We start from the raw sequence: 25,424 nt of genomic DNA on the forward strand, positions 1-25,424 counted from the left end.
AAACTACACACCCACCTTGTCAACAACCAGCTTCTCCACCTGTGGAAGAGAGTGCGCTGATCACATTAACTACCTCAGATCCACCACACACAGTGAAGAAAGTTGTGTATGAACCTTAGGGACTTCCCAAAATTATGCTAATGAGTTCATAAGACTCATGATACTCCTGCAGGAATTCATTAAGAAAGTGTCTGGCACCCTATTATTTTCAGTTGCTTGATGCATTAAATTCTGTCCATCAGGAATTAGCCCATAAAATATGCTGATGTCCTCTTATAGCTGCTCCATTTAAGAATGCTTGCAGTATGATGGGTTTATCATAAAACTGGATCAGTTACAGAACATCCAGGTTACCAAAGTAACAGGCACCAAACATTCCCAAAAGGTACAGACAACCACAGCAACCTTTAACAGACCCACTACTCCACTGTCTACATTCTTGTTGGGGATTCAAGGTGTGGTAATTGGCCAACATTAACAAGAAATTTAATTGGGCAAACCTTGTTAAAATTGATCTAAATTTTGCAGTGATAATAAAGATGAAGCTACAAGTGCCAGTGTCATTAATCAGTGAAAATGTCAGCAGTCTTGCATGCAGGTAACTCCCAAAACTATTGTCAGCAATTTGACACAAGTCTACAGGGTGTATAAAGGATGTTTTTATTGTTTAAATTAATACAAAGATCAAGCAAGCAGCATAAACTCATGGAAGTCACTTGCTACTAAAAAGATAACTCCCTAAATTAAATCTCAACAGCATTGCACACACTTCAAGAAATTTATTGTTGGAAACTTAATTGCAATGACTTTACAAAACATAGACACAACATTACTACCAATGCAGCAGTTGCCAGAGTTAAGGTTAGTCTCCTCCGTATTCACAAAAAAAATGTTCTGGCTTGCTTAAAAGAATGATCCTAAGGGCAGGAAGGTTGATGGAAGTCCATCAACTTTGGTATGGAAATTCAGCATTTGCCTGTGATTTATGACATTGAAAGAGAGGATATGGCTATAGAAAGGACAAGAGCGACAGTTGACCTCCCAGCTAAGAAGAGATCTGTAATGCATGGGCCAAGAACAGCATAATGAAGGATGAGGAGACATTGCTGAAGATAATTTGATACCAAAGACGAGAGAAGTTCTACAGAGAAAAGCAACAAGGAGATCTGCACACTTGCCAGTGCCAAGATGTGACACGGTTGAGAAAGAACACAGTGCACCAGGGTAATTCTTGTATTTGAGCACCAATGGGCCAAAAAGAGTATAGTAATGCCTGAGAAACAATTGGAGGAGAGTGGAGTGCCAAGCTCATGTATTCCAGAACTTCAGTGCAATGGGAGAATTTAGCTGAGATGATAATTGGAGTGAAGTGTACAACTAGTTCAAGTACAGGCTTTTGTAAGTGGGTGAGATGTAGTTCCACTTTAAAAAGGAACACGATGCTTGAGAAAAGGAAAGCTTCCATGGGAGTTTGGAGAAGTATAGTGGAAATCAATTTTAAAAGGGGAACTAAAGTCAAAAAGAACAACAAAATACCTCGTTTTATCATTAAATTTCAACAAATCCCAGAAAACTTCTACCTATATATGCAATACAGCCTGCGCTCAATACTTCACTCACTGCACTGCTCATTAAATGAATTGTACAGGATGAATAGAAGCACATCGAGGAATGGATTGATAGACAGCAGAAACACTTGGAATATTTGAATTATGTCCATTACTACACTCGCTTTGTCCCAAGCCCCCTCCTTTACTCCCTGTATACCCATGACTGTGTCACCACCCACAGCTCCAATCTGCTAATTAAATTTGCAGATGATACTAAATTGATTGGCCTAATCTCAAATAATGACAAGACAGCCTACAGAGAAGAAGTCATCACCCTGACACAGTGATGTCAAGAAAACAACTTCTCCCTCAGTGTCACAAAAACAAAGGAGCTGGTTGTGGACTATGGGAGGAAAGGAGACAGAATAGATTTGGGGTTGAGAGGGTGAACAGCTTCAAGTACCTTGGTCTACACATTACCACAGATCTTACCTGGTCTGTACAAAACAGCTATGTGGCTATATCACTGCCTGGTATGGGAAATGTACTACCCTCAATTGCAGGGTTCTGCAGAGAGTGGTGTGGACAGCCCAGTGCATTTGTGGATGTGAACTTCCCACTATTCAGGACGTTTATAGTGGCAGGTGCGTAAAAAGGGCCTGGCGGATCATTGGGGACTCGAGTCACCCCAACCACAAATTGTTCCAGCTGCTACCATCCAGGAAACAGTACCACAACATTAAAGCCAGAACCAACAGGCTCCAAGACAGCTTCTTCCACCAGACTATCAGACTGATTAATTCACACTGACACAATTGTATTCCTAAGCTACTGTATATTGCCTGTTCAGTTGTGTACCTTGCTGTACATATTATTTATTACAATTTACTATAATTTGCACATTCCACATTTTTATTCTCATTTTAGTGAAGGACGTAAAAAATAAAGTCAATTCAATTCAGCTCAGTGACCACTATTAGGTACACCCGCTCTTCAGTGCAAATATTAATCAGCCAATCATATGGCAACAACTCAATGCCTAAAAGCATGCAGACATGGTCAAGAGGTTCAGTTGTTCAGACAAAACATTAGAATGGGGAAGAAATGTGATCTCAGTGACTTTGTCCGTGGAATGATCATTGCTGCCAGACGAGGTGGTCTGAGTATCTCAGAAACAGTTCATCTCCTGGGATTTTCATGGACAACAATCTTTAGTGTTTAAAGAGAATGGTTTGAAAAACAAAAAAAAACATACAGTGAGTGGCATTCCTGTGGGTGAAAATACCTTGTTAATGAGAGAAGTCAGAGGAGAATAGCTAGACTAGTTCAAGCTGACAGGAAGGTGACAGTATCTCAAATTACAACAGTGGCGTGCAGAGGAGTGACTCTGAATGCACAACACTCTGAACCTTGAAGTGGATGGGCTACTGCAGTAGAAGACCACGAATGTACACACAGTGGCCACTTCATTAGGTACAAGAAGCATCTACAAAAGTGGCCACTGAGTGTAAATAAACCTCAGACAAAATCTCCTCAAGAATGTTTCTTCGAACAGCATTAGCTCATCTGGGGTGGCCATGGTTGCTGGGCAGTTCCGTGATGTTTTAAGTGATACAGTTAAATAGGGAGTGGATTGTGGGGCTGTGACCCCAGACCAAGTTTACAAACCAATTATGCACGATGACATTAATTTATTTTCGCATTATTGTCAGATTGCTGCTGTGAAAGAAACAGCTGAGGAAGAGTCCTTTATTTAGAAAACTCTCAAATTCAATATTGACCAAAAGGTGTTCCCTACAGGGAAAAAATATCCAAGGAAAATGACTTTGGAGGAAGTCTATGTTATCTTACATATCCTTAATATATTCTTTTCAAATGGTTGAGGATTGCGATAGATGAATTTAAATTTTTGGACAGAATGTACAAGAGGGATATAGAGAAAAACATATTTTACTGCTAGTGAGTGATGACATGGAACTCAGTAACTGATGAACAGTGGAAATGATCAGGTCCTTTAAATGGAAGTTCTAAAGGTACTTTCAGGAAAATATACACTGAACTGGAAAAATTAGGGACTGCGAATTGGTTTGTGGGCAGCAGACAACTATCTCTCCTGTGTTTGTTCTTCTCATCACCCAAGATTATTACTGTTAACTGCTGCCTTAAACTGGCTCACGTCATCATTCCCTTAATCCAATTCCATCTGCTTTTATGCACCCAGACTTGGGTTATACCTGTAAGTTAAGGTGAAAAATCAGTTTAACAGTTATTGCTGAATGAGCAATTATGCTTTGTGATTCTTGGGGCTGGGATCAGTTCTGCTTGGATTGGCAACTAATTTATGTGAATATCAGTCCCTATTGGTCTGAATTGTATGTAGTATGCATTGGATCGGTGGGGCAGGTTAAAGAGTTTAGGGGCATTAATGAAAGGGCTACATGGTGTTAGAAATTTGGTCGTCAGTGTTAAACAGAGCAGATGGAACATCCTAACTCTGGAATGGAGTTTCATTCCAGATTCAAACCCTGCAAAAAAACCACTATAAAGGCTCAGGAATTAGGTCCAATGATGCTGAGGTACAAGAACTGTAGCTTCTCAGAGTACTGGCAGGACCAGTTCTCTCCTGGAGAATATCAAAAGACAGCACTCCATAAGTGCAGCTTCCTAAAGCAGTGAAACATTAAAGTAATTAAATGAGAAGCCACTGAGCCACAAACTACAGTCGCCTGCCACCTTTACCCAGAGTCACTGTCATGAAGAACATAATGTGCATTTTTTTTCTTTCAATACGTTAGTGTCTGACATGCAAAGAGGAAATAAATGTATTCAAAAAGCCTAAAATACATGACACCATTACAAATTAATCCAACTAATTCTGATGTGAAGAAAGCTTTCCATGTAAATTGCGCATAATTTAGAGTGGAGATGGGACGCTTGCCAATAAACTCCCATGGTGAACAAAAACAAATGGTGGGGGCCTGAGACACTTCCACCGCACAATCACACTTCTGATAACCTATTGCTAATTTCAAACTGCGAGCCTCTGACCCTGAACCAAACTGAAGTTTTAAGGCCCCATCTGCATTGTAGCTTTATTACAATGATAGTAGTTTTCACTGGAGTGTCCCTTGACATCTCGGGAGTTTCAATATGGAATGAGCCAGACAACGGTCACATGTCTTGTGAATTCTCAGGAGACACCAGATGGTGCTGCACAATTAAGTGTTTGAATTACTCATTCTCTGTTATTAGATCTACAATGAACTACAGTTCTCAAGAAAAAATAGATGAAACTTATGGTTATTTATCCAGATTTGCTGTGATGCTTCCAATGGGAGGTGGACAAGAGGAAAATTAACTTTGGAAAAGAAATCATATTTGAAGATCAACTCATATGCTGCTGAAGGCAGTACTCCAGTTGCACGGCCTGTTACTAGCAACAGCAGTGATCCAAGTACTATTGGACACAAGGTATAGTTGGCAGTCAGACAAAATTAATTTAAAGTTCTGTTTGTGGAGGGAAAAAAGTCATGGCTGCATTGTTCTGCAATCAGCTGCCCAACAGAAGGAGAAAAATAGATGAAGACACCAGACACTATAGATGCTGAAATCTGGAACAATAAACAATCTGCTGGAGGAACTCAGCAGATTGAGCAGCATCCGAAGGGGGAGAGCTATTGTCGATATTTTGGACCAAATCTTCTACAAAGACAGAATTTTGACCCAAAACGCAGAGATTTCTGGAAGGGTAGCAATATACAAAGCACTGGATCTCAAAGCCCACAGAGGGTCATACAAAATAGTCTGGAAGAAAGGTCTCCACTCAAAACATTGACTGGCCATTTCACTCCTCAAAATGCTGCCTGACCCATTGAGTTCCTCCAGCACACTGTTGCTAAAGTAAAATCTGCCATGACTGAATGGTGGATTAGATCTGATGGGCCAAATGGCCTAACTCTGCTTCTCTATTTTATGGTCTAATCCCTTCCCCCACAAATGCCTCTAAGCTCCTCCAGCAGATTATTTGTTTGAATAAAATTAGATTCCTGTGGTAAAGCTTGAAACTCAGATCAACAGCAGAAAATAAGCCCCCTTGGAGATCCCAGCAGGGCAAGCGCAGGACCCCCGCTGCTCCATGAGAAGAGTCTGCTCTCCACAGCTTTTCCACCTGCTGTCGCATCCTGACTCTGTTCCATTCACTCTATCAGCTGGCTTACTGGCAGCTTCAAAAGGATTGACACGTGAAACACAAGCCTGCTTTCTGTTGTCAAATTTCAACAGACCTGCGGATTACTGCAGAATTTTTCTTTCGAATTTCAGCCCAACAGAGATGAGTGTTCTTGTTACCTTTCCTTCAAGATAACAGAAACATGAAGATTCATTGTTTCCACAGACCATGCACTAAGTTAATCGAAACCCCACCTACACAGCCTCAAGTGGAAAAGTTCCATGTAAATATTCCCAGGCCCCCAAAGGTAATCATGGGAAACACAATACTTTTCTTCATCCCTCTCCCCTGAAGACACTAACCCAATAAAGTACAAATGCTGAGCTACCACAGCTTTTGCTATTCATCTATAAGGCTATTTCATATGCATGGCACACTTTTTCAACCTGTGAGCATCACATAGTTATTCCTTGATGTCAGGCCAAGTCTAATCCTGCCAGGGCTTGGCTCCACAATTTCACATACATTTTCTGTCAATTTGCACAAGAAGCAACAACATTGATGCTTCTGAAATACCATCAAGGAGTAGGGTGGAGGTAGTGAAGGAAATCAAGAACTTTGCAATACTGCATCTTTCCTTTATCCAGGGCGCCCCACAGGTGCGGTCACCGTGGACAGACACAGAAGACGACCTGCACTCCCAAACTAACCACAGCTCTTCCTGAAGAATACTGTACTGGCAGGTCTACCAGGATCCATTGGCACTCACCCACTTTGCTGTCAGGAAATAACAAATGGACTCCCGAATACTCTGGTGGCAGAGAGCCAACACTCTGAAGATTCCCCAGGGCTATGCTGGGATATCCGCCTGCAGGTTCTTTGCCAGGCTAGAACTGGCAAAGGTGTAGTAACTCCCTTTCTTTCAGTGGAGAGGAGTGAAATATTTTTCAATAACTGTTAAATATTCATGTCATGAACACAAATTTTAATAGAATTTTCATTTTTTTATTAGTTCAAAATTAAGGTTTAATAGATTTTGAGTGTTTCTAAGAAACACAAAAACAGAAGAAATTAGAGCTGGATTTGGCCAAAATCCTGCCATTCATCAAGATCCTGGATAATCTTCTTAGCTCCACTCTACTTTTACACACCATCCTTTGATTCCCTAAACTTCCAGAAATCTATCCATGAACTCAGCCACTGATCTTCCTCACCCCAGAGGGATTGATAATTCCAAAGATTCATTATCCTCTGAAATGACCTACTCCTTATTCTGAGACTGTGAACCCTGGTTCTAGACTCCTCAGTCAGAGAAAGCACCTGCCCTGCAAATTCCTTGTTGCTGGAATTTTACTAAGTTTCAGTAAGATCTTCTCCAATTCTTCCAAACCCCAGGGAATGCCTCAGCACTTTTGACAAAGCAATTCTGGGTCATGGGTTAAGTGGACCAGTTTATTACCACTGAAGATCCACTGCAATGCAGCCTGTAAGTTAACAATACAGGAAACATACTCTCAGAAAGCAATGGACCTCTGAAATTTTAAATGATCTTGACTGAATCCTCAATGAGGTTTGTACCACCGCCATGATTTGGAAACAACTTGTCAGGGACACCATTGAAATAGCAGGTCAGCATCTCCTTGTCCACTTCAGTCTTATTTTCTGCCTCAATATGGTGAATCACACCACACGCCTCTCTAAGTCCCTCTACATCTACACAAATAGGTGGAGAGCACTAGTTTCAGTCTTGTCTATCCTTTTGCAATCCACTTTCTATCCCCCTGTAATTATATTTTTCTTCCTCATATTTCTCAGCTACAAGGATAAAACACACATCCCTAAATTATTATCAGATCCTCCGATCCCTCCTCCGTCCATGAGCTAGTCCAACACCCAATAGCAGCTGCACGGAGTACAGCTCCAACTAAATTCCAGGAACGATGAAACCATTATCCAACTTCAACTCTGCTACAGGCTTATTCACAAAAGTTGATTGCTACAACACTTGTATCCACGCCTCCCAACTGTCTTTGACTACTTCAACACTGTCACAGACCACCACTAAATTCTCCAGAAATCTGCAATCATCTGAATTCTGAGTGCCATGGTCTACTCTAACCACTCGAGATCCCATCAGCTCTGCCCTTGTTGGCTTACACAGAGAGAGAGAAAAACAATCAGAGTTAACCAAGACTTTGATGTTAAAATTCCCCTTGTTTTGAAAACTCTCTTCAACCATGCTTGAAAAATGCTTGGGTACTGCTGTGTCCTCCAATGCTTATTTTTGTATAACTTCCAGTTATATCCTCACTGGTAATCAGTCATTAAGACATTAAACACTGAAATTCTTCTTTAAGCACATCTTCCCACCTTTAAGTCCATCATCAAAATTCACCTTTGACAGGGTTTTGGTTATTTGCTCCTATAAAGCAACTTGTTTTACAAGGTGCCACATAAACAAGATTTGCAATCACTGTTGAGTGATAAATGTTGGCTTGGGATAGCAGAAGAGGTTTTCAAAAGCAGCCAAAAATCTTTTCCATCAGTCTCAGGGTAGATAGTTTCACCACCAAGGCTGCACCTGTCACTAAGTAATACGCCAAAATATCAGCCAAGATTTCAAGCTGTACTCCTGGACTGGTGCTCCACTCTCTGACATTTTGACTCTGAGAACAGTAGATAGCACTGAGCCAAAGGAACACTGTAATCCAAACAACACACGACTTTCACACAGATCAAGCGCGAGAGAGAGCGAGAGTGTGGAAAATATAGAGCGAGAAAGGACCTATACATTTATTCACAAATGCATTTTTGTCAACACTAAAGGTCCACCATCCTTCAAAGACCAATCCAGTTTTTTTGATTTACTAAGCTTGTTTAATGAAAGCAATGCAGTCCTTTCAGGTGGGGGGGGGGGGGGGGGGGGGAGAGAGAGAGGAGGGTGTGTGTGTGTGTGTGTGTGTGTGTGTGTGTGTGTGTGTGTGTGTGTGTGTGTGTGTGTGTGTGTGTGTGTGTGTGTGTGTGTGTGTGTGTGTGTGTGTGTGTGTGTGCGCGTCTCTCATTTGCAATTGGGTGATGAAATGGTTAGGCAGGAGAAAGGAAAAGTGCAGAATTGCAGGAACTAGCTTATCAGGTGTCTCAGGAGTTAAGGTGAGTAAATGCATGAGCTGTCATTGATAGCACAACATGACAAAGAAATAACTGGCAGTCCATTTTACTTCCCATCCGTCATTTCCAGGCTCAATGTGATGAGTCTGGATGCCATCAGACTTGCATGTCTCCATCAGAGATTAATTTCCCACCCACCAAATCTGGGGTTGCTTGATGTATTGAAGTATCCTTTTTGGCTGAGCATTCACTGTAAATCAGCCAGAATGGCTGCAAGTCCTACAACATATTAACAAGATTGGGAAAAGAGTCAATAAATCTGATTCTCCATCCTGTTGGTTTAGCATTTGTAAAACAAATTCTCTGGGCAGGTTTAAAAGCCAAGTGTGGCAGGAGAGCAAAACTAATGCCCAAGGTGTTGCTGAGAGTTCCCTGGTTAATCCAATCTGAATGCATGCCAGCAAGTACAAGATTTCTTCCACTGAAGTTGGGTGAGACTAGAAATAGAGGTCACAGCTCAAGAGTGAAAGGGGAAATATTCAAGGGGAACCTCTTCACTCAGAAAGTGAAGAGATTGTAGAACAAGCTGCCAGCAGAAGTGGTGGATGAGAGCTCAAATTCAATATTTAAGAGAGATTTGGATACGTACATGAATGGGAAGGGTATGGAAGGGTTATGGTCCAGAGTTCTGTCAGCTAACGTGTCTGCAAAGTCCATTTTTGTGCAGCTGGAGTTCATGATTTACGCTGGTTTATCTGATTGCAGATCCTGAACCAGTTCACAGCTGGTGCACTATGCACAAAGCCGCCCATCTGAATGGAGACTTCACAGCTGCAAAAGGCAGCCCAAAAGGAAAGAGACATCTATAAATTGAGTGCAAAAAACTAAACTGCTGGACAAACTCAGCAGATCAGGCTGCATCTGCTGGGGCAAAGCGATGCCTCTTTGACTCCAAGGGTCCTGCTCGACCCACTATAATCCACCAGCAATTTTTTGCACCAGATACCAGCATCTCGAGTCTATAAATTGTGTGTGTGTGTTTCTTTTTAAACTGCCTAAGTTTATAGCAGTACGCTTAAACATTTCTCATGAAGATTTTAGTTTTTCATTATGGCCTACTTTGTGCCAAATTTTCCCATTTTATTTCATTTTTGAACACAACTGAAAATTAGAAGGCATAGGTTTAGAGGGGAAATATTTAAAAGTGATATGACAGGCAACCTCCTCACGTAGAGTGTTGCGTATACACGGAATGAACCGCCAGTTGAAGCGGATAAGGCAGGTACAGTAACATTTAAAAGTAGACTTGGATAAGAACACAGATATAGGAGGGGTTTAGAGGGATTGTGTGCCAAATGCGGGCAAATGGGACTAGCTTGGTCGGCACCACAGTCAGAAAAAGGCCCTGTTCCTGAGTTGCATTATTCCATGATTAAACATCAAGCATTGAAATAGATGACACTTAAGACAGAAGGCAAGGCTGAAGACAAGGCATGGCTACCTACCCATGTGACCAGTTACATTACAAAGGCCTGGTGCCATCCTGATACCTTGGCTTTTTGCCCAGCCAGTCCTTTACAGATTCATGCAAGCTACATGCAGGACGAGTGAGTATCGTAGATGAGAGAACTGGTGGTGACATCCACTCACCAAGATCAGGGCCCATATTCCAGCCAATTGATTGTATACTGGAAGCGTCAAAAGTTCAGATCTGACAGTATGAAGGAAAACCAAGACAAAAGATTAGGAAAGGCATGGGACATGAGGAAAAGTAGAAAGGATTGAATAAGAATTATAAGCTAAATGTCATAATGTAACAAGAAGTGAAAGTGTTATCTATTCTTCCATTACTTCCTAAGGATCAATGATCACCTTCCTCTCTTCTCCAAATTCAATTCTTCTGCATTCAATCCTACATTTGGCTCTTCTCAACAACCTGTGAGTTTGCAAGCATAGGAAGGCTGATATGTCACTCCAGCGGAAATATACATCTTCCTGACATAGTTGCTCTGAAATGGGCAAGAGACTGGAAAAATGGCAATTAGGGAAAAGAAAACAAAATTAATTGGAAGTTCATTGTCATTGTAAAAGGTTAGCACATGGCTTAGAGTTACTCTACTCGGAACGATAACAGTACTACCTTCAAGGTTTATCCTAGATATGTTCACCAACTTCTGCAGATCTCCATCCTAAATCTTTCAAAACACTTGCCTCATTTTGCTAGAAGACTAATTGATGCAATCTTCACAGACCCAATCTTGGCTATACCATTTACAACCATTACACTTAGAATCTTATTGTTAGTGAACTTCTGTCTTCTCTCAGAAGGTCATTTAGTCAATTGAATAATTATTAACTACAGAAATTAAAAATGGTCTCTGTATTCCATAATCAGTGGAATTGTAAAGTGAAAGGGTTTCTGTGCCTAGAATTTCAATGTGGTCCATTAAAAATAGGCGGTCAGATTATCACAAATTCATCCCCCAGGAACCAAAAAATATTGTTTAAAGGAGCTCATCCATTCACCAGTTTTGTGACGAAAAGCTTAAGAATTGCGCGGTTGACAGAGAGACTGGAATAACAAACTTCAGTACAATGACCTTTATTGCACACAATGATCTAATTACTTTGCTGCACAGTCTTCAAGCAAAAAACATGAAGATGAAGCTGTACGATATCCGATAATGTTGCTACACAGAATTCAACAACAAGTCAAACAGGGAGTACATGCCTTGTCATTTTTTAAAAAAAAATTATCAGGTCAATATTTCAGATGCAATGCCTTGTTCAAAAGTGAATGGATTAATTATAAAATTTAAAACAGAAAAAGCTGGAAATATGCAGCAGATTTGTCCTTACCTGCTGAGCATTTCCAGTTTTCAGTTTTTCTTTAGATTCCCACCATCTGTGTGTAATGACCTGGTTAAGATCCTTACTGCTGTACTGTTGGCATTGCATTTTAGCAGTTCTGTAACAGCAGTCTATTCTGCTTGAGCTTGTTTGGGTTTGAGCTGAGTTATGATACTTGTTGTTCAACTTGGGAATGTGGTACCAGCCAGTTAGGATGGTAGAATTGAGAGAAGGTTCTACAGAATGCTGGGTGGCGAGGTCTTTGTTGGCGGGAGCTGGGAGAAGACAGGAGGGAGGATGCTGTGCCTGTGGCACAAGGTGCTTTGTGCAGATGAACGGCTTTGAGGAGGAAAGACCAATACTCCTGTGGCAGAGCCTGTTTGTTCTAGATGGATTTGGAGCGCCCTTTGGAAGGTGGCGTGAGCTTTCACGCAGACAGTGGGTCCAGTGTGCGCGTTACTGACGAGCAAGATATGAGCTCTACCGTGCACATGTGATTGTTTAAGCATAACAGGCTCCTTCTTGCCCCTTAATAACTGTTTGCTTAAGTTAACATTCTTAAATATAATTCTGATTAATTGTATGTAGTGTATGATCTGCTATTTCTTGCCGGGAACAGTAAATCACACAGGATTCACACAAACCAGGGTTAGAGTGGGTGAGACATCCCAAGCTCACGGGATCCCGCCATAGAAATACAAAGACTGAGAAAGGCGGGTTTCCCGCTGTGGAATCCAGTGGCTATTAGCAAGGGGCTAAAGAGCCGCATTTCCAGAGGCGCCCAGTAAAAAGGGGGTTTCATGAGATTTTAATTTATTTTCAGAGATTTGTTGAATGGATTAATTGTCCTGTCATTTCCAAATCAATTCAATCTGGGGGCCCCGAGTTCAAGGTACTATCAATCAACTTGCAAAGCTGATAGAGCAAATGTTAAGCCCATGGAAAAATGGTACATGCGTGCAAATGGTTAAATCTTCACTCTGCCACCAAAGACAGTAACTGAAAGCATACTTCCAGCACACCACAAGAACTAGCAGTTAAATGGATCACATTATTTTACTGTTGCTGTATTCTATCGTGGGAAGATTTACTGGAGAATAGATATTACATATCATAAAAAAGCAGACTGGTTCTTTATAAGCCAAATCTGAAGTAAGCTCATAAAAAGACCGAGATTTAAGTTGTCCCTCCAAGTATCATGGTGGGAAAATTATCCTAAAGGAAACAGTAAATATTGTACAATGTACAATGTTAATGTACAATGTTGTATAAACTGATTATTGAACATAGAAACTGGGATAAAGTCTATATTGCAGAAGTCTTACTGAATATTTAAAATATTTACTGAATATTTACCTGCATAAAATACCAGTCTTCTCTCAGCTTACAAGAACATTTCAAATCATTTTCCAGCAATATCAGATGCATTCAGTTCTCATGCTTGCCATCTTAACGGGATCAATACCAAGAAGATAACTACAGACAGGTAGGAACAACATATTTCTGCCACATAAATATCTTCAATCAGCTCCCAATATTTCTGAGCATGATTAATCCCCTGTTCAATGATTTTAATAACTAACTACAGTTGGCACCTTTAACCATTGCTTATTGCTTCCTGCTGGCACAGTTCCCTACAGTTCAAGTAAACATCTCAGCTGCAAGACTTGAATGTGAAATTCTGCAGTATAATTTAGGATCATCTACATTTCAACAGTGAACCAGTTAAATTTCAACTGTACAAGTGCATGTTTTCATGAGACATTTAATTAACAGAGACTAGCATGCAGTGCCAGAACAAATAAACTGAAACTTGGAGGAGACCAAGTTCTTGAACTACATAGCAACATTTGACTGAGAAATCAACAGCCAATCAAACAACAAAGAGATCAACTTCCCTCAACTCCCCTGCTACCATGAAGAGTAATTCCAACTCGCCTTGCTTGGCCAATTTATACACACAAGTTTATAGCAAGAACCTCTGATATACTTAAGAGCCTAGAGCATGCTTACAGACTACACTGTCTATTTTTCCAATTCAATATTAAAATCTAACCCTCTCTTCAGTAGATCAGTTCCAGAGGGATCATATTTAGAAGACTCAGCTTCTTGTATGCCATACCAATAAGTAATACTGACCTGAATCCCAAATGATTGAAATAATCATGCAGAAAGGTCACTGCCAAATGACCAAATCGATTCCTTAGCAACTGAAGTCAAATAGTCTTGAGATAGATAAGAAACACCTGAAAAACATAAGTGCAAAACTTGATGAGAAGCAATCAAATGTAAATATTGTGAACGTGTTCTATTTTGATCTGAGAATTTAAGTCAAGAATTGACACTAAATAACAAACTTTTGTAACAGAAATAAATTCCAGTAATGATATTCCAATACCCTTCCACGTGAAAAGAATCAAACTTTATAATGTCTACTGGTAATAATACAATTCAAATTTTGACGATTAGCTCAAAATTGGTAGTATACAAAGCAAGGTTGTATTTCAACAATAATGCATGGAAAATGCATGGAAAACACAAGTGCAGAACTCAATCATACACATTACGAGGGGCATGTGAAATATAAACATTGACAATGTGTTCTATTTTCATCTGAGAATTTAACAATCAAGGATCCGACACTGCATAATGTTCGAGTGGTTGGTTTTGCAGTTTAGTTGTGTCTTTTCACATCGAATGTATTTAAATATATTCAGTCCTTGCACCAACATGCAATATCAAATAATTATTTGTGATACTGAACATCTCATTAAAAGATTAAAGATCAACTTTATTTGCCTCATATACATCGAAATGTGTTGTTTGCATCAACGACAAACACAGTCTGAGATGTGCTGAGGGCAGCCCGCAAGTCTTGCCATGCTTTCCGCGCCAACACAGCATGCACACGCTTACTTGCCCTAACCTATATGTCTTTAGTATATGGGAGGAAACTGGTACACTCAGAGGAAACTCACAAGGTCATGGGCAGAACGTGCAAACTCCTTACAGGCAATGGCAGGTATTGAACCCAATCAGTCAGCCGGTGCTGTAAAGCAATACACTACGCTACTGTGCTCATCAGTTAAGGTTGTCACAACTAGCCCAATGTTGAGCTCCATTCAAATTCTATTTGAACTTGTAGAGAGCCAAGCAGTACATAGTTCCACTCCCAACAGTTACAGCAAGCTTTAATTTCAGAAGCTAAAGTAACCCACCCACTTAAAAATAATACAGCGTCACTGAAAAGATATCTTCACTGATTGATGATTAACCGTGAAATTTTGAGATGCTTGTATATCTTCCCTAGTGTAAGAACTAACCGATGTGAGAAATAAGAGGACTAAAGTAATCTTGACAGAGTCTTGGGAAATCTTTAAGATACAATGGTCAGGAATGCATAAAAGTATAGAGAGTACTGCCAAAAAATGGTAAAACAGCCAATATACTGCTTAAATTTTAAAAACAAAAGCACATCAGAAGCGCAAAGTTCCACTGCATTAAAATTCTGCACAAGAGAAGATGTAATTCAAGTGAAATATAAATTGAAAGAGTCATAAACTTCCAAAGCCATGATAAACTACCTAAGATACAGTAACAGTCAATAAACTTGATCAAGAATAGTCAGAATGGTCCATCGGCCTGGAAAAAAGATCTGGTAACAAATGCTCAAGTCTGTGGAATTTAATGGAATCCAACTGAATAATTCTGGAGCTCACTACCTGGAGAAAATTATCTACTGAAGCTGCAATGACAAATAGCATATAAAACAATGTTCATAATATGAAAACAAAATGCTGGGAGGGCTCAGCAGGTCAGGGTGTTTCTATGGAAGGAGAAACACAGTTAATATTCTGGTCAACGATACATCATCAGAACTACGAAGGAAGTAAAGTAACTCAATAAGGTGTGGGAGGTTCCGATTTTCAAAAAAATCATGTACTGTTCACAAAAAGTTGGGCAAATCTAATCCAAATATTTATCTTCTCATCACCACTCAGTTTTTTCTTCTCAATTTTTCTTTGTTGTGCACTGGTGTCACTGCTTACTTTTATATAAGTTCATTGTAATTTTGATCAAGTATATTGATGTTCTTGTCCTTGTTGTGCAAGTACTGTGCTACTGCAAAAGTTTAGTTCTATGGCACTTATACCATATGAATGCTTGCCTATGACAATAAACTTGAACTTGTTTATACTCAGTGGTAAAGGAGGTCAACATTAAAAGACCTTTACATTACCCCTCATTGGTTTTCACCAGAATTGCTTAGACTTCATTACAAATATTGATCTAAACTTGGTCAAGAGTCATAAATTCCAGAGGACAGAAGGGAGAGAATGCCCATAACCTCAACCCAAAATGACCATCTGAAAGCCCATATGTTTGGAATCAAGGGAAAAGTCTTCTGCCCAGATTTGTATGTTGCACAAAGAAATGTGGTTTCAGTTGTTGGAAACCCTGAGATAACACAACCAGAGATTTCCCAGTGTAGAGTTCTGGACTCAACCATCTCCACCCACTCCTACAAAAACTTTCCCTTCACACCAAGATCAAAAGCAGGGATATTTCCTATTGATTTGGCATTGTTTGATTCTATTTTCAATTTTTTTCCATTTATTGGGGTCAAGAAATTGGTAGCATAACTGTACAATGAGCTGACAATGAAGAAGCAATATTCACAATGCAACACTACCAAACATTTACCACTTTTGTCATTAGGGAGTATCCACCTCCTCACAACATCCAATACATGATTAACATCAACCCCTCAACCATCTACATCCCGAAAGCCATCACTGATCAACCAGTTAAATACTTTTGCTACAAGAACAGTGAGAAACTCGGTGTCTGGAAGCATGATGATCACTTTCCACGGCAAGGTACTTCCTGCCAAATTCCACAAAATGTGTCCAGCATCAAGGAGGGTGACTGATGGAATAGTACAATTTAAAGCATCATGAGGACAGGACAGTACATTGAGGCAGCATGTAGAACTACTACTTCACAACTCTAGTACATGGCAGATCATGTATAATCAATCTTACTGTTTTTCCAAGGAGTTTACCACGAAGGTTACTGAAGGAAAGGCAATGAACATTGTCTACATGGACTTCAACAAGACAAAGCCCCGCATGGGAAGCTTGTCCAGAAGGTTAAGTTGCTTGGCAAGGTTAATTGGATTCAATGGAAAGTGATGGTTGATAGTTATCTCTAACTGGAGCCTTTGACTAAGTAGTGTGCCACAGTGATAAGTGTTGGGTCTGTCATCATCATCCATATTAATAAGCTCAATAACTGGATCTGCAAGAATGGGTGCATAGTGGACAGCGTGGAAGGCCATCTAACTTAGTGCGATCCAGACCTGCTGGGAAAATGGGCTGAAAAAATGGCAGATGGAATTTAATGCAGAAAAGTATGAGATGTTACACTTTGGCAAGATAAAGTAAGTTAACACTGCCACACTGAACCAAGGTGTGCAGTAGAACAAAGGCACGACTGAATACAGATCCACAATTCTTTGAAGGTGGCAACACAGGTATTTGGGTCATAAAAGAGATTTTGGCACCTTGGACTTCTTATATCAGGACGCAGAGTACAAGAGCTGGGTGTTATGCGGAAGTTGTATAAAACATTGGTGAGGCCAAATTCAGGTTAATGTGTGCAATTCCGGTCACCTGCCTACAGGAAAGACAACAATAAGCTCAAAGTTCAAAGTACATTTATTATCAAAGTATGTATACTATATAAAAACTTGAGATGTGTCTCCTTCCAGGCAGCTACAAAACGAAGAATGAAAGCAAGCAAATAACATTCAGAACTGAAGTTCACAAAGGTGGGTCCACAGCCACAAAGCCAGTCACAGCCGATCTTCGAGCTTGTTAGTTGCAGGCCACAGCCTTAGTTCAGTGCAGAGACAAACAAACCTCGCACAACATTGAACTGAATACCGGCCTATCCCTTGCCTCTGGCCTTGACATCCCAATCTTTCCAAGCTGCTCCGGTGCTTAAATCGGCCAAACCTTGGGTTGTTCCTCACTCTTGGACCCAGGCCCTGCTGCTTTGATATGCTCTCGGGCCTGAGCCCTGCCAGTTTAATTCAGCCCATACCTGATCGTTTGAATCTAGCCCAGCGCTGAAATCAGCCAAAGGGCACATCATTCCTAGCTCTTGGGCCTGCGCCCAGCTGCCTCGACTCTACCCCACCTCGGTTCTGCCACTCTGACCCCTCTCAAGTCCACTCCAACAAAGGCAAACATTGGCTTGACTCCCATTCTCAGACCCAGGCCCCACAACCTCAATTTGGCCCATACATGCCACGGCACAACTGTCCTGCAATTTCCAGACTTCAGTTCACACCACAGAAGTTCCAAATTGTACAGGCAGTTCAAAAGCTCAACTCCAAAAGGGAAGTTACAGGCTATTGTTGGCAGTGATGATTTCAGAGAAAAAGTGAGATTCATAATGTAGTAATAGTTTTGTTTGCTGCCAGCAAGTCGTCGCTGTGCTTCCCCAGCGCCATCTCAAACTGGAAGCCAGTTCTTGAAAGAATGCAGAGTAAACTTACACAGATGTTGACAGTACTTGAGGACCCGAGTTACAGGGAAAGGTTAAAAGATTTAGGTCTTTACTTCCTGGAGCACAGGAGAATGAGGGGAGATATCACTGCAGAAAACAAAATAAGAGGGGCATAGAGAGGATGAGTATATGCAGGATTTTTTCCCCCTCTGGTGGAGTGAGACTAGAACTAGAGGTCACAGGTTTAGGGCGAAATGTGAAATATTTAAAGGGAATCTGTTGAGGAGCTTCTTCACTCGGAGGGTGCTTCAAGTGCAAAATGAGCTACCAGAGAAAGTGGTAGATGCAAGTTCACCTGCAGCATTCATGAGAAGTTTGGACAGGTATGTGGATAAGACACATATGGAGGGTTATGGACTAGATATAGGCAGATGTGATTAGGCAGAAAACCGAGCTAATATGTACTGGATGAGCCAAGGGGCCTATTTCTGTGCTGCAGTGCTCTAGGACTCTATGACCTAGATTCAATCCTGACCTCCAATGCTCACTGTGGAGTTTACACGTTCTCACTACAATCACGGGGCTTTCCTCCAAAAGGTTTGATTTCCATAGATGTGCTGCTGGCTATTACACTGTCTGCTCTCATAATTACCCCTCAAGTAGGTGACTGGTAGGAGAATGACAAAGGGAATAGGTTATTGGTAGAAAGAGAAATAGTACTCAAAATCCAGCCCAGATTTGATAGGCTGAATGGTTTTCTGTTTAAGCATTCCATTGGTCAAATAAATTGTTCTTTTCTAAGCAGAAACACTAATTAGTTGGACTAAGAACCACTACCAGCTTTAGAATATTAGTATGAAATGATCAACATTGTCCTAAATATAACATATAATTTAATCTTGAGACAGAATCACTGAATCTTGGTAGAATACAGATACCAAAGGAGATTTGGGATTGGAATAGGCATTTTTACATAACATATACCAAGTTTCAGTGAAAAACATGTCCTACATCCTGTTCATACTGATCAGATCATTACACAGTGCATTGAGGTAGAACATGCAAAAACAGTAACAGTGCAGAATAAAATGTAAAAGCTGCAGTAAAGTGCAGTGCACGGAAACAAGGTGCAAGATCATAACATGGTAGATCGATAGTTCAAGTGTCAATTTATCGTGCTAGGGGATTACTTGATAGTCTTATGATAGTGAGGTAGTAGCTGCCCTTGAGTTGCTGGTACACACTTTCAAGCTTTTGTATCTTCTGTCCAGTGGAAAAGGGGAGAAGAGAACCTCCACGGTGAGCAAGGTCTTTGATTGTGCTGGCTGCTTTACTGATGCAGCAGTACAGAGACTAGAGAAAACTGGTTTCCTTGATACGCTGAGCTGGGTCCCACATCTCAACAGTTTCTCCACTGAGGATGGCTAGTGCACAACTTAATCCTGCACTTGCTCACCCATTTCGTCACAGCCACTGCACAAAAATCCTTTATTAAATAACTGCTGCTGGAAGATGAAATATTGTTTTAGATCCCAGCAAGAAAGGTCATTAAATTGACTTTTATCGATCTACAGTTATATTGATGAAATGTTTCAGCCTTTCTTTTAACTAAAAACTGGCCAGGATCTACATCACAAAGTATGAAGAAAGGTCTCATCTGAGCTCTGAAGAGTTTGATTCATCTAGGTGGAGAATAGCAACTGAGGCTGGGAGGTGGTAAGTGGAGGCAACAAAAGGGCTGCAGGTGATGGGATCTGAGAAGGAAACGGAAATAAAACCCAGTAAGGAGGTATAGTGGGCAGATGGGCACAGCGGGGGAAAGGTCAACGGGGGAGTACTATGTGAGCAATAGGCAAATAGAATAGGTGGGGGAGTGGAAGGAACCTGGAAGATCAGAAAGAAAAGGACGGGGTGGGGAACAGATTATGTGAAACTGGATGATTTAATGTTCATATCAGTGGGTTGTACACTACCCAGACAGAATATGAGGCACTGCTCTTTTCGTTTGCATCCAGCCTCATCCTGGCAAAGGAGACAGGTCAATGCAGGAATGGTGAGGGCATTTAAGCTGCTAGCAACCAAGAGTTCCAGATGGCTGGACAAAAATAGAAATTGTTATCACTCAGTTAATTAAAAATTAACAGACCTGTTAAAATGTATTTTCTCAACCTACACAGCAAAACATAAATCTATGTATAATGAGTAGTTTCTTTAATTCAAGTCAATGCACCTTAAAAATGGTTTCGTCAAAACCTTTGCCATCTCAGAGGCCATGAACGCTAAAACGCGATGAGTCATTACTCAGATAACTTAATAAACGCACTGTCTTGAACACACAGACTTATTTACAGCTTCAGCAGACGGCAGTCACTGAAGGTCAAAGAAAGCACAAGCTCATTCAACTGAAACTCATGTCGGCTTGACTTGAAGCTTTGAACCACCAAACCCCACCATGGTTATGCAATGTCTTGGGATAGTTTTGATTATAGTATCCTGGTAATTGGTTACAGACAAGATTTATTTGTGCTCACCGACTGCTGTTAAGCATTCACTTCCATTGACAGATGTAATGAAAGTCACATAGGTTTTGAAAGACTGAAGTAATTTGCTTTGATGTTAGCACCAAACACGTACAATGATGCATTCAAGCACATCATCCAAGTGAATTCTGCTTCCTTAGTTTTAATGAAGAGCTCAAATCAAAGTTAAAGTGTTCAGTGAATTCCAGACATTCTGAATTCATCACTTCCATCCACTTTACAGTCACTGACCACTGAATCTCTCACCCTGCAACACTGTGTGAACCATCTCTAATTTTTTTTAGAATTCACAAAGTAGCAAAATAATAAATGTTACAGAATAAGAGCCACAAATAAATTAACGTCAAACCCTAATTGAGTCAGAAATATGCAGACCTGGTTACCTTCACTAAACAAGGTTATTTTTAAAAACAGCCTGCAGCACTATAATTTATGTCTGGCAACAAAATCCACAATAGATTAGCAGAATCCATACTCAGCTAATTGGTTAATGATATTTGGGAGAAAAGCGATTTTGTACAACAAAAAAGTGATCAACTCAGGCCATGTTATCTTTTTTAAAAAATTATCAGCCACAGAAGATTCTGCAACACATCTTCCCTTTGCTTTGACTCAAACACATTCCAATAAGCCTAGAGGTCAAGAAATAGCATTCACCATCTAATCAAAAGCATAAAATATGGGGACAATCTATCTTGGACATAGAATTACCACAGGTTCCCTCTGCTGTAGCAAAAGAGGGGGAAGCGAGGGCTCAGGTGGTGGTGGGGGGGGGGGTGTGAAGCCATGTTCATTATCAGTTTGACTCAAACAAATTGAGTAAATATTTCCTATTTGACCACAGCTTCATGACCAGAGACTTACAGGTATGCATCCTTAGTGCTAAACGCAGCTGAAACTTCACACGTGCATTTAATGCTTCACTCCATAATTCAATTTCCAGCTTGAAAAAACTGGGGAAGCTATAGAAGGTCAATTTTCCAGATTGGCTTCGCTCAGGAAACAAGGCCTAGTGGCATCAGTGTGCTGCCATGTCCCAGATGCCCAGGTCGAGTGGGCAAGATGTATCAATGGAAAGCAAAAAAATGAAGTCACGCAGAAAATCTCTCTCCGAACATATCTGCATAGCGTACACCCTTTGCCAGCCAGTTTGGCACCACTTTATCTTGCACTTGCACTTCCATCATCATATTTATTTTGTTGGTAATTAAACTTGTTTTGTCCTCATCTTGTCATGTACTGTGCTGCTGAATGCTAAATTTTCATGGCAATTATACCCTGTCTATGTATGCCTGTAACAACAATAAACAATACAATAAAATGGGGTGGTCTTTAATTGATACTAAACCACGGACAGAAGGAAACAAGCCATTGATGGAAACATGGGAGCTCCTCAGTCATAAAGTCATGAACAAAAAGGGAACATTAGCAGAAATAAACACCGTAAGTAAGAATGATAACAATTTGTATAGCTTGCATTCTTTTCCTCCCGTTACATTGAAGTTAACCTAGTCATGAAGAGCTAAATACCATCCAGGGATAAATTTAACTGCTGTTAAATAATGTAATGTATTGAAAACATTTTGCGCCTGCTCAAGTACAACATCCCTAAATTACCTGTTGCAAAAATCAAGTTAAAATAAAGGAACACATTTCAAGTGTAGATACATCTGCCAAAGAACAGACCTCATTCATACCTCAACCCTGCAAGATGCAGTTTGGCACTTACAACTTCCAAGTGCTAAATGAGGCAGCGCCTGTCACAACGGCAACAGTTCATGCACTGGGCCTCCACACTTACTGCTCAGCAGTTTGATTGGAGTTGTTGTGCCTTTTATGGCAACGTTGAAATCCTTTGTTACTCACCTGGGATTACACTGACGGAAGAAGGAGTTGGTCTTTTTTTTCCCCAATTTCAGCGCATCACGATTTAAATTCAGTGCAGAAGTAAAAGCAAATGCTTATTGGCACATTGAATGGAGCCATTTGTTATCTTGTACCTTCAATTATTATCAACTGAAGCAGCAACACCCAACCAATAAAGCCATTAAAACTCAAGGTCAAAGAAAGCACTGGTCTTCAAGATCAACACGTAACATGAAAAAAATGGAGTGCTGTTAAATAACAAGTCAATATGTTATTGGAGTCCTGAAAGAGAAGCATACATACATATGCCACACACACAAAATGCTGGTGGAACTCAGCAGGCCACGCAGCATCTATAGGAATAAGTACAGTCGACGTTTCGGGCCAAGACCCTTCGTCAGGACTAACTGAAAGAAGAGATAATAAGAGATCTGACAGTGGGGTGGGGAAGATCCGAAATGATAGAAGAAAGGAGGGGGAGGGATGAAGCTAAGAGCTGGAAAGTTGATTGGCAAAAGGGAATCACAGCTGGAGAAAGGAAACGATCATGGGATGGGAGGCCTAGGGAGAAAGAAAGGGGGAGGGGAGCACCAGAGGGAGATGGAGTACAGGCAAGGAGTGATTGTGAGAGGGGCAGAGAGAGGGAAAAAAGAGAGAGAAAAGGGGGGGGGGGGAGGAGGAGGAGAAATAAATAAATAAATAAATAAATAAATAAATAAATAAATAAATAAATAAATAAATAAATAAATAAATAAATAAATAAATAAATAAGGGATGGGGGTAAGAAGGGGAAGAGGGGCATTAACAGAAGTTAGAGAAATCAGTGTTCATGCCATCAGGTTGGAGGCTAACCAGACAGAATATAAGGTGTTGTTCCTCCAACCTGAGTGTGGCTTCATCTTGACAGTAGAGGAGGCCATGGATGGACTATAAGAATGCGAATGGGACATGGAATTAAAATGTATGGCCACTGGGAGATCCTGCTTTCTCTGGCAGACAGAATGTAGGTGTTCAGCGAAACAGTCTCCCAGTCTGCATCGGGTCTCACCAGACTCAGTATATCACACCAGCCCAACTCACAGGTGAAGTGTCGCCTCACCTGGAAGGACTGTCTGGGGCCCTGAATGGTGCTGAGGGAGGAAGTGTAAGGGCAGGTGTAGCACTTGGCCTGAATGGTGTGTTGCTTGAATTTCCAGCATCTGCAGATTTCCTCATGTTTACATATGCCATGCTGATTACAGCCCTAGCCGCTAGGACAAGGAATACACAATGTACAAGCCAATGATGTACATATTACAATTCTATTCCTTTGCAATGCCATTAAAATACAGTCAGAAATGAAAATTCATGCAAGCAGAAGTGGTTGAGTTTCTGCCAGCTTCTCACTCCAGCATTTGTGAGATCGAAGTCACACAAACCATTCCATCTGACCTGAAGGACAGAGTGAAAATGGGCCAGGTTACACTCATCAAAACTGCAGTAATTTATGCACGTATATGGCTGATTAGCAGAACCAGGTGGTGCTCTTTGTCATCAAAATTTCAGTTGTGCTGGATTAGAGCCTAGTATATCAGCAAAATGGAGGGGCATTAGTGACCCAATGATATGCATATCTCACCGTTGTTATATAAATGCTATACCACTGCATACTAATCAAATACTCTTCCAGTGACCCTTGACACTGCAGTAGGATAAGATGTCATCCTGATCAACTAGAGCTAAAATATGACCCATTATTCACCTCAGGACAGCAATCACAAACTTAAATACAACTAATCAATTAAAATCACAGGAACACAAGGCAGGTGGTTCATTTTGACTTCACCGTTTGCCATTTCATGTATTTACTCAATTTCTCTCTGAAGCTAGTCATGAAGAGCTAAATACCATCCAGGGATAAATATCTCTTGGATATTTAACCAATCACCCTTGTCTTAATCACCTTTTTTTTTTGTCCACCAGTGAGAACAGTTTCTTCATCTACTCTCTAGACCAGGGGTTCCCAATCTGAGGTCCACAGACCACTTGCTTAATGGTATTGGTCCATGGCATAAAAAAAGTTGGGTACACCTGCTCTAGACCCTTTATGATTTTAATTATTTCCATAAGATGTCTTCAAAGAGAGAGGATTATCAAATCCTCCAGTTTATTCACATAATCAACACTACTCATCTCTGGAACCATTCTTGGGAATTTCTGCTACACCAAAAAACCTTGACTTATTTTCTAACATGCAGTGCCTTAGAAGTTCAGATTAACGTGACCATGAAACGTCTGGATTATCTTTTAAAATCTCTGGGTTATAGGGACCCCTTCAAGTGACAGAGATCTACCATGAAATATTTCTCTCCGATTCCAACATCACCCCTTCTGCACACTCTGCTCTCCACTCCCTCTGCACTAATCCTAACCTCACCATCAAACCCACAGATAAAGAGGTGCTGTAGTAGTCTGGCAAACTGACCTCTACTTTGCTGAGACAGAGCACCAACTCTCAGACACCTCCTCTTACTTACCCCTCAAATAGGATCCCACTAAGGAGCACCAGGTCATTGTCTCCCACACCATCACCAACCTTATTGACTCTAAGAATATCCTATCCACTGCCACCAACTTCATAGTTCCTGCACCCCACACCTCCCGTTTCTACCTCCCACCCAAGATCCACAAACCCGCTGGTCCAGGAAACCCATTGCTTCAGCTCGTTCCTGCCCCACTGAACTCATATCTGCATACCTGTCTTATCCCCCTAGTTCACTCCTTTCCTACCTACATCTGTGACACTTCATGTGCTCTGGATCTTTTCAATGATTTCAAGGTTCCTGG

General features: G+C 40.8%; 1 protein-coding gene across 13 annotated transcripts in view; it reads right to left on the minus strand.

Moving 5' to 3' along the window:
* The window catches only part of LOC140729065 (adhesion G protein-coupled receptor L3-like), a 558,770-nt gene that overhangs the window by 424,205 nt on the left and 109,141 nt on the right, over positions 1-25,424 (minus strand). For all 13 annotated transcript variants that reach the window (XM_073048349.1, XM_073048350.1, XM_073048353.1 and 10 more), the window contains one exon: positions 13,816-13,922. The gene's annotated coding sequence lies outside the window, so the exon portion shown is untranslated. The remainder of the gene's footprint in view (positions 1-13,815; positions 13,923-25,424) is intronic.

This window comes from Hemitrygon akajei, chromosome 6 (genome assembly GCF_048418815.1).
Source record: "Hemitrygon akajei chromosome 6, sHemAka1.3, whole genome shotgun sequence".
NCBI lineage: Eukaryota > Metazoa > Chordata > Chondrichthyes > Myliobatiformes > Dasyatidae > Hemitrygon > Hemitrygon akajei.